Source organism: Lepisma saccharinum, chromosome 13 (assembly GCF_977018435.1).
Source record: "Lepisma saccharinum chromosome 13, izLepSacc3.1, whole genome shotgun sequence".
Taxonomy (NCBI): Eukaryota; Metazoa; Arthropoda; class Insecta; order Zygentoma; family Lepismatidae; genus Lepisma; species Lepisma saccharinum.
Genome location: NC_139241.1, coordinates 9,558,222 through 9,565,480, shown reverse-complemented (window position 1 = coordinate 9,565,480; position 7,259 = coordinate 9,558,222). Strand labels below are relative to the sequence as shown.

Genomic DNA, 7,259 nt, shown 5'->3' with positions numbered 1-7,259 from the left:
CATTCGTCAACCACCCCAATAATGCAACACGACCACTTTTTTTCACCTACCAACGGGTATATCCTGTCCAAGAGGAAAAGGTGTGAAATTTCACATCGTGTTATATAATAACACAGATATTTTAGCAACTACTACATCTGAAGGTTCTACTACTTAAAAACAGGTAATAGCAAAGGGGCCGCACAAAAATATATCGAGGGCCGCATGCGGCCCGCGGGCCGCGTGTTTGACATGCCTGCTCTAAACTGTTCAAATCACAACAGAAGGGAGCGGCGAGATATTGTAGCTTTTCGTGCTGCAGAAAAGTGGCACTAACTTAATAAAGTAGGCACCAAGTAAACAATACCACCCATCAATAGAAAGTGTGTTAATGATACCATTTTCTCTGCCATGATGAAATATCTTACGTTTTCTTGTTCAACGACTGGAATTCAGAACTTAGGGCTAAAAATGGGGAGGATGCGAGAAATACTGTTCACTTAGGAGGTGCCACTCTCAAGGGGGGAAAATCACTACAAATTCACCTCCACTAGGAAACAAATATATTGACATAAAAGTAACGAATATAGTTACATCTCTTGCAATAGACATTTTGATTAGTGAAAAATAACTGCTGAATATTATATTTGAAGGGCTCGGGGGTAAAACATTGACATTTTGGTCATTACTGAGTTATTAGAAGCGATACTGTAGATAAATAAATTGTTTTTGTGTTGGGTTTACTAATTTCAGAAGGCTTTACTGAGTCTAATGCAAATTGTATGACATGGCAATTTTACTTGAAAATGAATGATGGCACATTTTAATTTGTAACTCAAAAATAACCAAAATGTAACTTACTATGTTTTAATTCCTTTCGAGCCCTTCAATTTTATTTTAGAATGTATTATGCAGAAATACTGATCAGAATTGGATCAATAGTTTTAGATGTGCTTCAAAGATTGATTCTCCTGCACGGAATCAAATTTGGCCACTGTAACGGTAGTTACTGTAGAAATTATATTTTCTAACCTCGCAAATGATAGTAATTAATTGACATGTAGGACTAGAACTGCGAGCAATAAAATTACCCAAGCGTGCTGATTTTCGCACCGTATTTATTCGGCCTACGCATAGGGCCGGTGGCAACCCACCATCGTGAGGAAATTGGGGAGCTCCGAGTGAGTGAGCGTAATCCGTAAGACCTACTATAACGGCTGGGGATACGTCGGGCCGACCCCCCGACTATTCCAATACCGGTTGAAGATCTCCACGCTTAGCAGGCACGTATCCAGGAATTCCTTTCGGGGGGGGCTCAACACCATTTTTTAAGGGGTATAGTAAGAACCTCACAATTGTATGTTTAAGACCAATGGTGGCAATTGGGTTCCAAAACTGGGGGGGGGGGGGGGGGGTGCGGAGGGCGTTGCAAGGAAAGTTTACTTTCTCTTGGTAGCCAAGGCTTAACATTAAGAGGCCATAATGTTGAGGCAGAAAAATAAAACATGGGGAGCAACTATCCCTTAAATCGTTGCCACTGTAAGGCTATCATTTTAATCAGAACGTGAAATCGGAACATTTTTTACCACTCGACTCCTCTGTTTCCATGCATTAATAATGTGTGCCGGAACCATCTCAGTATGTGTGTTTGTCCATTTCTTCTCATCAGGCATAAAAACATCTATGGTATCTTTGAGTGTTTTTACGAAGCTGTTACACATGCACGGGATGGACAATCCACTCAACAACGCGAGATTCAAATTGTGGGTTGCGGACAGCTCTCGAATATTACTCTCTGATTCGAGCCTGAACACCACTAACGTGTCTTGTCCTCCCATTTTTTTAGCTCTTATAAAAGCCGAAACCCACCAAATTGTTCAGATTCAGGCCTTAGCACTCACAAGTGTTCAAAAATGCCTGTCACAGCTTCCGCTGTCTTGTTATATATCGGCACGAAACAAAGGAAGTCTTCTCGAATACAGGTGGATCACGAAACAATTAATGCACAGTGAAAAACCCTTCCGTTCCCAACACATCTAATGTTTCGTCTCCCAGTATGATCAAATGCTTACTCATTTATCTCCAGTGACGTACCCAAGGGAGGGTTGGTGAAGTAATAACCCCATTTGACCCAGTATTCCTTTTTTTTAAAAAAAAAAAAGAAAGGAACGTCAAAGACAGGGAAAAATGGCAAAATCAGGACTGACCACCAAAAATAGTATGCGTAACCCCTCTCCCTTCCGAAAATCCTGTGCACGCCTCTCTTTATCTCGGACAATTTTTTTTTAAAATGCACTCACCAGAAGTTTTTATCATCGTATTGGAGATGCGTTCTTCCTGCAGGTTTGAATATGATCCTTTAGGGTGCTGTCGTCTGCCTGCCTTCACACCTAACCTTAACAAGGCCCTTATTTTCCATCCTTGTGACTTGGATTTTCAAGACTTAGGAAGGTTTCAGACCGAAGGGACACGCGATACATGTCGATTGGAATGGGCCAATCAACAGCAACGTTTCACACCGTAGCGACACAAAAGGCCGCACAAACCTAATCTTCAGGCGACACGGTGTGAAATCTCCCTTATTAGGCCACTGTCATTGTCACCTCAAAGTAGTAGCTCTTGTTGACTACAGAAAAAATTATCCTCAACCGGTGATAATGCTCCTCAGTTTTCTTCTCTCTCCTATATTTTCTGTGCTTGTTCACTATACAGGCAACACCTTACGATTTGATATACACAGGACATGTACTATGTAGACATTTTAACGAAAAATCGGTTGAAGTAAAGGATGACTAGGTGGCTCAGTTGGTAGAACCCTGATTTGGATCCTGGTAGAGCCTGCAATTTCCGCCTAAAATGTCTACATATGCAACATCTTCCTGCTTTCTCTTCTCGACATTCATAAAATTTTCGGCTGTCTCCTTATGATAGTTAAGTGTTTGAATGTGTTTCGAACCCAGTAGGCTTAAACAAAAGTATTTTTTTTTTATCATGAAATTCTCACACTGCATATACGAAATTTAGTTCTGGCAAAACTAAAGCATCACTCAAAACTTTGATTTTCAGTTGATCTATGCAGTTTATTTCTGTTTTAATATCCGGTACTGATGAAATATTCACTTGAGAGAAGAGAGAGAGAGAGAGAGAGAGAGGCATTGATCTCTTCGGCCCTCGAACCGAACTAGCACCACACTGAGGCCCGGAAGTTCTGCTGTCGTCAATGTCTTCATTTTCGAATCACTATATCTTATAAAGCAATCAGAGGACGCTGACTGATCTGATCACCAATCGACTGTATGAATTGTCACACTTACCTCTGAAATCTCATTAACCGATTCTTTGTACAGATCAATCGAAAAATTGAATCCGCGTATTTATATCCTCATTATATTCTACAACGTTCCGCAGATGAAACGATTCGTTAATATTGCCAGTAGTTGACTCCTTCTCTCATTCAAGAACGTACCCTCTCCCGCCTTCCAGAGATTAGAAATTACAACGAATTGCCCTACGTGTGGCGCTACCTTTGTTGTGCAGCTTCCAAATGCTGACAAGTCTCTACATAGTCCTCAAGTGCGCTGAGACAACACCGAAAGCGCAAGAAAAGTTTACGTGCAATATTATCAACAACAGGGTTATAGAACATTCTCCGTCTTGCCTCGATACTTGTCTATCTCCTTAAATCATCGTCACATTATTCAAAAAGCCAAAAACCTAATTATATCTAGTGTAAAATAAAAAAAATCCAAGGGGGGCTCGAGCCACCTCAACCCCAGCTTGGATACGTGCTATTAAAAATAACAGGGTTATAGAACATTTTCCATCTTGTCTCGATAATTATTTCTCCCAAATTATCATGACATTATTCAAGAAGCCAAAATCCTAATTTTATCTAGTGTAAATAAAAAAAAATCCTGAATGGGGGCTCAAGCCTACTGATTCCCACCTTGGGTACGTGCTATTGACAACAATAGGGTTATAGAACACTCTCCGTCTTGTCTCGATAATTATTTCTCTCACATTTATAAATTTATTATCTTCACATTATTCAAGACGACAAAAATCTAATTTTGTCTAGTGTAAATTTAAAAATTTCCTGAGGGGGGGGGGCTCGAGCCACCTCATCCCCACCTTGGCTACGTGCTATTAATAATAACAGGGATATAAAACATGCTCCGTCTTGCCTCGATAATTATCTCTCTATTTACATTATTTTCACATTATTTAAGAAGCCAAAAACCTAATTTTATCTAACGTAAACTGAAACATTTCCTGGGGAAAGTGTCGAGCCCCCTGTGCCCCATCTTGGATACGTGCTTTTATCAATAACAGGGTTACGGAACATTCTCCGTCTTGCCTCGATAATTATTTATTTCCTTAAATTATTGTCACATTATTTTATTTCACACCACAAGAAACCAAAAACCTCATTTTATCTAGTGTAAACCTAAAACTTTCGGGGGGGCTCGAGCCCCCTAAGCCCCCCCTCTGGATACGTGCCTGACGCTTAGAGGTGACGAATGAAAGCGTGGGAGGGAGACCGGCAGTCGGTAGGTACGCCTAGGCCCTTCATGGGCTGTTGCGCGACGGATTATTATTATTATTGCAATGATTAGTTGATTTGAATTTGTATTAAGGTCCACTATATGCATAGGCTAATCGGGACGTGAGCTACAGATTCTAGTGGAATCCGAACAACCTAATGAAATGTTATTTCCACTAGAGATCGAACCCTAGACCCCTTGATATCAAGGCAACAGTTTTATCCTGGTTGGGAGCCTAATTGTAATATTTCAAATTCTTAACATTTAAGAATTAGGTAGTTTGTGTATTCTTTAATTCTTTAACATCTTTAACATCTCTAATATTTGCAGCGATAAGGATAGATGAAAGGAAACCAACGAGAGAACATCGCTTAACATTTATGCAATTGTTGGTATTCGAGTGAGAAAGTAATAAACAGAAAAAAACATAACGCTTCTTTAAATTTTGAATCTCGTCTTGCTTATAAAAAATCATTTCATTTGTCACACCTGTTAGACCTATTCCTAAATATAGCGATATAATTTATAGAGGCTAATAATTGTACGCATTTAGCAGTGCATGCCAACAAACCAAGAACAATATCACAGTCAATGAATACGTCCATCTACCAGGCAGGCAGCAGATTTCGTAGCAAGTTTGGGACTCATGATTGACCCATTACTTAGTATTTGATTTTACAACACATCGTAATAAAGTAACCTAGCGATCTAACCAAACTAGAAAATGTATTTGAATACTGTACTTGTCACAATGGAAGTTTTATAATGAAAAATGGGAATTTCTACTTCCTAAGTTTTTAGTCGAAATGCATCTACCGTATACTACAGAAATCTAGGGGTTATAGGAGGGCTGAGACCGGTTTGGGGGGCTTCTGCCCCCCCCTAGTCCCCCTGTAGCGCCGTCCCTGCAAATAACCCCTTCTGTCCGGTTATACGCTCCTCTCTCAACTTGTTTCTGAGAGGGTGAAGATCAAATTCCTACAATCAAATGCTCTGGGGATTCCCGCTGCCCTCTCTTATCTGCCGGCGGCACATCGAAACAACCTTTTCAAGAAGAAAAGCGGGACGAATCATCTACTGGAATTTCTTATGTATAGCAACAACCACTTTGGTCTTTCTTGGAAAAATTTATGTTAAATTATTGGAAACCTGACTTCGAATTATTCAAATTTAACCTTCAAAATTTGGATTAAGTAGTCATTTTTAACATTGCTTTAGTAAGGGGTTTCAAGGGGAATGTGCTTTTGTTCGAATTATCCTAGTTCGAATTAGAGAGAGCGCACTGTAGTTTATGTGAAAATGGAATGTGAAGTTTTAAGCTAACGTTGTCCAGATAGGCAACTCGCCTAAGGCACCCCAAATAAATTTCCCTGCGCATGCCTTTGGCGGGGGTTGAGGGCAGGGTAGAAAAGTGCGCTACGCTGGTACCTGAAAATTAGATTTAGTTCAATTATTTTTCACTCCTCTTCCATAAATATCGACTTTTGAAAAGAAGGAATAGTACGAAAAATCCAGGTCCCTGTTCACGAAGCACTCAAATTCAAACTTCATCAGTGGAGAATTGATTGTAAAACTTGCGATAGACATTCATTAGCTTCCAAAGCAGAGAATGTTTTTGTAACGTGACATTAAATATCGGGAAAAAATGTGGAACGCTTCACGATTTTGCGTGTCATCCTTGCGCAGGGGCCATGCTAATCTTCTCTGTATCGTTCCAATTTTAGTATATGTACCGCCGAAGCGAGTACATCCACAATCATTTCACGCACTGTATATATAGGTCTAAATAAACACAATATTTCTCCTGCGGGAGTTAATTTATGGACTAATGAATTCCCAAGTGGTTGTTGAAGTAATTCCAGATTAAAGATTACAGAAAATTTGGATAAATAGTTTTGAAGCTGCGTGTACACAACATGATATAATAATATGAGCCATAAAATTTCAATTTTGTTTTCATTACACACGGACGTAAAATCTCTCATCGATCATTTGGACGTTTTACTCGCGCCGATCCTAGTGACATCTAGTGGCCAAGCAACAAACTGTTTGGACCATTACCTTCTCAATCTGAAAGCCTCATGGCTTGCTCCGGTCACGTGACTAATCGTCATCAACTGGAGGCGAGATAGCCGCCATGTCTAATTTGCTTCTTCGGAATCAATGATGGACCTTTTTAATGAATATGGAATTGTAATGCAAATTTAGGAACTGTAATCGAGTTTACATGACTTGTAAATATGCTTAAATGTGCAAGAGGTAATAGCGTACGCAGGATTTCATCAAGGGGGTGTTATTTCGAAAACTTTCTACAAATTCACATTACCATTGTTTTATTATACTTTAATTAATTAATAATAATAATTAATTAATAATTCTTATAATTAATTAATTAGTTTAATTACTACTAATAATTACTACTAATGCAGCTGCTATTTATGAAAGAAATAGAACAAAATTACATTTCTTTTGTTTCTTTGTTACAAAATAATTGTCTAGTCAACGGTTATTTGTATATGATAAGTGAAACATTTTAAGTGTGAAGAAAATCCATAAAAACAAGCAAATATATTGGTTTTATTGAAATAATCGAAATATGAAACTCATTCAAGGAGCCGCGCTGGTCTAGTCTGACAACTTCGTGGGATATCCGGGTTCGATTCCCGGAATTGGTTGGAATTTATCCAGCCTTGTCTCCGCACCCAGCTTCATAGCAATGGGTACCTGAGAGCAACC

The 7,259-nt window shown here is 39.2% G+C and overlaps 1 non-coding gene across 1 annotated transcript; it reads right to left on the bottom strand.

The window, feature by feature from the left end:
- Nucleotides 1–6,164: 6,164 nt before the first annotated feature.
- LOC145997875 (U6 spliceosomal RNA) lies at nucleotides 6,165–6,271 on the bottom strand. Its single transcript, XR_014443261.1, has one exon. It is a non-coding gene; the product is annotated as a U6 spliceosomal RNA (small nuclear RNA).
- Nucleotides 6,272–7,259: the final 988 nt, after the last annotated feature.